The sequence below is a fragment of the Cicer arietinum genome, chromosome 7 (genome assembly GCF_000331145.2).
Source record: "Cicer arietinum cultivar CDC Frontier isolate Library 1 chromosome 7, Cicar.CDCFrontier_v2.0, whole genome shotgun sequence".
Lineage (NCBI taxonomy): Eukaryota > Viridiplantae > Streptophyta > Magnoliopsida > Fabales > Fabaceae > Cicer > Cicer arietinum.
Window position 1 is genome coordinate 41,137,835 of NC_021166.2, and position 5,833 is coordinate 41,143,667.

Below are 5,833 nucleotides of genomic sequence, written 5' to 3' on the forward strand. Positions count from 1 at the left end.
ATTGAAATGTTGATCTAAAATGGAAAATAGAGGCAATACACGTCTTGAGGTTGAAACTCCTCTCCCGATAGGAAATAGAGAATTGAATCTTCTCGATCGATTGAAGTCGTTGATGCTAACATGTAAGAAAATTCCATACATAGCAAATAAGGAGTCCCCCAAGGCTTACTAGTAGCCACGTCAATCACTAGAGGAATCCCCCACACAAGGTATTTACGAAAGTAATGGCAATTGGTGTAGACCCTTTTGTAGCTCATAGGAAGACTTTGCCTCAAGTATGGTCGTCTGAGGAGGATTCCTCAACACGAGCTTCCCAACATCAACTCAATGAAGAGAAAACTCGCTGATATGACAATGAGGAGTCCATATAAAGTGACTAACTAAAAATATGATTTCCAACCTCCTATGTCATTCTATGACGACATAATCATATAAGGAATTTCGAACTCTCACATCCCATAACTAGTGAGAGCCTAAATGGAGAACATAGATGTTGGAGAGTCATCATCGACCAGGGTAGTTCATGCAACATCATGTACTGAAAACTATTCAAAATGGTACAACTCACAAAGGAAAATATACTCCCATATGTGGGATTTGACTTACAAGGCTTCAACAACTCGGTAAGCATGCCATGGGGCTATCTTACATTATGTGTCACCTTTAGGGAAGAGAGAACGAGAAAAATAGTCAAGGCACAATTTCTTGACATTGAATTCAAATCAATTTAAAATTGTATCATTGGAATGCCTTCCATCACTGAACTCAGAGCAGTCTCTAAAGGTGCAAACACAAGAAGGGGTTTGAATTGTGTTTGCTAAAATTGAAAACTTTTTGATAATTTATAAATAAATAAACTAGTTTGGTTTTGATGACTTACTTGGAGTAGAAGTAATTGAATTCAGAGGCAGCAAGCAATGAAAGCATAAATAATTTGACACATAGATTTATCCTGATTCACCACTGACTTGGCTACGTCTAGTCCCCTCATTCAGAAGGCTTTAATCCACTAATTCAAATATCTTGAATTACAAAGCACCTAAACCTCCAAGCCAGTCTTCCCAAACAGCGTGACAACCCTATACTATTGAGGAACTAACCACCCTGACCCTACAAGCCAAGTCTTCTCTTAACAACCTGACAGCCCCAGATTGAAGAAGGAACTAAACCACTATCGGGTGGGATACAAAAGATTGGAACTTGAGTAGTTGCTTCTAAAAAGTTGATGATAATAATAACTCTCACACTCTAAGAAAAGAACACTCGGAAAATATTTCTAACTTGAACAAGTATTTTTCTCTTTGAACTCTAAGATTACTCTTTTTTGTTTTTCAATGATTTTCTTATTCAACTTTGAGCGTCTATTTAAAGTTAAAATTCGGGCTTCAATTTTGTCCTTGTTTAATTCTGAATTGTATTTTGTTCATATTGCGTTTATAAATTCTTCAAATTGATTTTGTTCTTATTTTTTAGATTGAGATTGTAAATTCTTCACATTGATTTTGTTCATAACTTTTTGTATATAAATCTTGATCAATTTCGATTGTGATTTTGTTCATATGGATCCTGGCTTTGATTGACACTTGGTTTGACTCCAATTGGACATCTACAACTCCATATATAGCTGACATACTCTACATAGGTCATGTTGATTTCTCACCAAAATTTAGCACTGCATTAAAACAAAGTAACAACGCAAAACTTTGAAAAATCTCTACTTAATCAAGGAAATAAGAACATAAACATTTCATTAAATCAAAGAAATAAAATTAACAAAATATATCAAATAACTCCTTAAATTAACTAACGAATAAAAGATAAATAAGACTAAAAACAATTAAAAATATGCATATGATGAAGAGTCATCACAACCCCAAACTTAATCTATTTCTTGTCCTCAAGCAACAATTAATTTCATATTTGGTAAATTTAAAATCAAACTTAAACTCAATTTCTTAAATAAAATCAAACTCAATTCTTAAAGTTATAGCTACTACAAAACATTCATCATGCTCCATGATTGCTTATAAAAAAAAACAACAAAATTTGTATACTTTAGCATTCATTCATCAAGTTCAACTCTCTCTTCACACAATCTCACAAAATTTCTCTCAAGCGTTTAGCAAGGGTTATGAATTTATCACTTAAATCCTAGAACATGCATCGCGCTACCATAGGCTTAAAAAAATTCTAGTGAGCATTCACAATGCAACAAAACATACACGTTTGGAGGACTTTCAGGTTGTAATGGGGCTTAGTTAAAGGTAGGACATTTTGGGATAGTAGGCTTTACTACTTGGAGTTAGGCATTCATTTTTAAACCATTCTACCACTTTTTATTTTTTTTCACCTTTTCATTGTAGATTCTCAAATATACACAAACTGATTTTTTTTCTTTCTTTTTGTGAGAATCACCACCCCAAACTTAAAACGTTGCTATCCCATAAGCAACCTCAAACTTAGAACTTTACCAAGACGAGAAATTTTTTTTTTTACCTAACTCCAAGTAAGGTGATTTAATTAAAGTCAGGTTTTTGGCTTGTAATGTGGCTAGTAACCAAAATAAAAGGGCAAGGCTCAAAGGGGCTAGTAAAGGATAAAATTTGCATAGGGTAGTTAGAAAGGCTCAAACGACCAAATAGAATTGCCTCAGTGTATGCATAAATTACAAGTGATGCAAGTCAGAATTAGTGCAAGTTCTGAAGGGATAACACATGTCTGAATAATCACAGAACAAAGAATTAAAGTGTTTAGGCTCAAAAGCTCACAGCTAGGATAATAAAAAAGAGAATGAACAATCTAAATGAGTTCAAACATGCCACTACAAAATTTATTTAGTTTTTTTTTTATCTTTAAAAATGGCAAGTGAAACTTCGACAACCAAGGAGTAATCAACAATGCATGCATTAGTGAAACTTATCGAATTGAGCAATGATATAAGCAAAGAAATAGAGTTTAAATTTCAAAATCTGAAATAAATAGTTTAAGACTAGCTTCAAGTTGTTAAAAAAATCTTCATCATAGTGCACAATTACACATAATTAAAAAGAAACAAATTCAAATAAAAAATAATAATATTGCAAAAATAAAAGTTACCTTTACCTATGGGTTGCCTCCTACGAATCGCTTCTTTAAATTCATTAGCTTGACGCCTCAACCATTGTCAAGGTGTATTATATGACACAAAGAACACATCAAATTTCTCACCAAGGGCTACATATTTCAAGTGAGGTGGCAATTGCTTGAGTTCAACCAGTGGCATCTCTTTCTTTTTCTCTACATATTCGTCTTCATTCCCTTTCAACTCCTCCCATGTAGTATGGAAGTAGTGGGAGTGGGATGGTGATGCTTCTAACATGAATAAAACATCTTTTACTCTTGGATCTTCACTATCTTTAACAACATCTTGGGGTAGGCATAACACTCTTTTTAATGGCAGAATGGGTGTTTGATGCTTAATTTCTTCGTCAACTACTGCGTCGAAAATATCGATTTGATTGCATCGTTCTCTTTTGTTTGAATGCTCTATGACTTTTAGAATATTGAATGTTATTGTTTCCTCATTTATCTTAAAGATTAAGGTGTCATCCGCCCCATTAATCATAGTTCTCCCTGTTGCTAAGAACGGCCTCCGCAAGATTAAGGGGATATCACTGTCTTCCTCCATGTCTAGTACCACAAAATCCATCACTCTTTCTAACGGCAGAATGGGTCCTTGATGTTCAAGTTCTTCATTGACTAGCGAATTGAAAATCTCAATTCTGTTGCACCCTACTCTTTCGTTTGAATGCTCTATGACTTTTAGAATATTGAATGTAACTGTAACCTTATTTACCTTAAAGGTTAAGGTGTCATCCGCCATATCAATCATAGATCTCCCTGTTACTAAGAATGGTCTCCCAAAGATCAAGGGGATATCATTGTCTTTCTCTATGTCTAGTACCACAAAATCCAATGGAAAAATGAACTTATCTACTTTGACCAACGCATCATCCACCATTTCATATAGGTGTTTCATTGAACGATCCACAAACTGTAACATCAGTTGTGTGTCTTTGAATCTTCCAATGCATAACCTTTTGTATATGGAAAGCGGCATAAGACTCACACTAGCCCCAAGATCACAAAGGGCTTTCCCAAAGGTTCTATCCTCAATAGTGCAAGGAATAGAGAAGCTTCCAGGATCCTTGTGCTTAGGTAGCAGCTTCCTCTGTAGAATATCACTGCACTCTTCAGTAAGCATTACTGTTTCACTACCAAATTTTCTTTTCTTTAACAAAATCTCTTTCATGAACTTGGCATAAGCCGACATCTGCTATAGTGCTTCTACAAAAGAAATGTTAATTTGTAATTTTTTAAAAACATCAAGAAACTTACCAAATTGTTTTCAGTTTCTTCCTTTCTTAATCTTTGAGGGAATGGAAGTCGAATTTCAGGCTTTAGTAAGGTCTCCTTTTTCTATAACACAAGTTCTTCCCCCTTTTCAAGAGCGATGTGCTCCGCAGCCGATGTATGTGTGACCATTTCCTCTAAGCAGAACAATGAAATAACTTGTGCTTGTTACTAACTTCTCCATAGCACTATCCCAAGCAGCTTTTCGAGGTGGAACTTGATTTGCTTGAGCTCCTTATTGACCCTAAGATCCACTCTGGTGATCTCTCCAAGAAAAACTTATATGATTTCTCCAACCAGGGTTGTACGTACTAGAGTAGGGATTGTTCTGCTTCCCGTTATTACCCACAAAATTCACCTCTTCTAGTTCTTCTATATCATTTTCATCAAGTGCTTCACAAGTCCCATTTTTATGTGCTCCCCCATAAAAGTTACAACCAATATGTTTCAATAATTTGACAGGGGTCACTTGAGGTTGTATATTTAGGGCTGCCATCTCCTTCTTTATCTCAATGACGATAACATCTTCTATCTGTTTTGAGAGCAACATGCCCGGAGCCAACCCAACATCCATAACATTCAATTCCAATATATCACTTGTTGACCCACCACCTCTTTCATACAACATCATTTGTTCATTTGATGCCATGATCTCAATAATTTTACATGCTTCTGATGCGATCTTGTATTTCAAATAACCCCATGTGGTAGCATCCAACATAATTCATAGTGCTAGGCCTCAAACCATTACATAATATTTGCATCTTGGAAGTGTCGTCGTAAGCATGATTGGGGCATCCTGCTAGTAAATTCTTGAACCTCTTATAAGTGTCATGAAGATATTCCGCCTTTTTCTGTTTGTAACTGGAAATCTCTTTTCTCTTTCTAACGAACACAACTAGGGGAAAGTATTGTTCTAAGAACTTATCCTCAAGATCATCCCACATGGTCTTGCTACTGGATGGAAAGGAGTTAAGCCACTTCTTAGCATCATCTTTCAATGACAATGGAAATAATCTCAATCTCTTGCCTTCTTCAGAACAACCATCCATTTTCACTATTTCACATAATTCAAAGAAGTTCTTGAGGTGTCTATTGGCGTCTTCGTTATGTTCACCGGAAAAATGAACCTCCTTCAACTCTCGGAATAGAGCGGAACTCGCTTTAAACTTGATAATTGTAATCGGTTGGTTATGGATGGCCATCCGAGCACGATTTCTATTTTGATTTCCATACTCTCTGAGGGTACATTCAGGTAATAATGGATCCGCCATTTCCGCAAATATGAAGAAATCCCCCAAATCCTCTTCTTCTAATATTAATTGTATTTCCCTTTGTCTCCTTTATCGAACCTCTTCTCGATTTGCTTTCGCAGTTTTTTCAATTTATGGATCAAAGAAAAGTTCAGCTGAGGACTGACCTCGCATACAAGGTTAGACAA

The 5,833-nt window shown here is 35.5% G+C and overlaps 1 non-coding gene across 1 annotated transcript; it reads left to right on the forward strand.

The window, feature by feature from the left end:
- The first annotated feature begins 5,173 nt into the window (after positions 1-5,173).
- On the forward strand, positions 5,174-5,279 carry LOC113787907 (small nucleolar RNA R71). Its single transcript, XR_003474426.1, has one exon. It is a non-coding gene; the product is annotated as a small nucleolar RNA R71 (small nucleolar RNA).
- Positions 5,280-5,833: the final 554 nt, after the last annotated feature.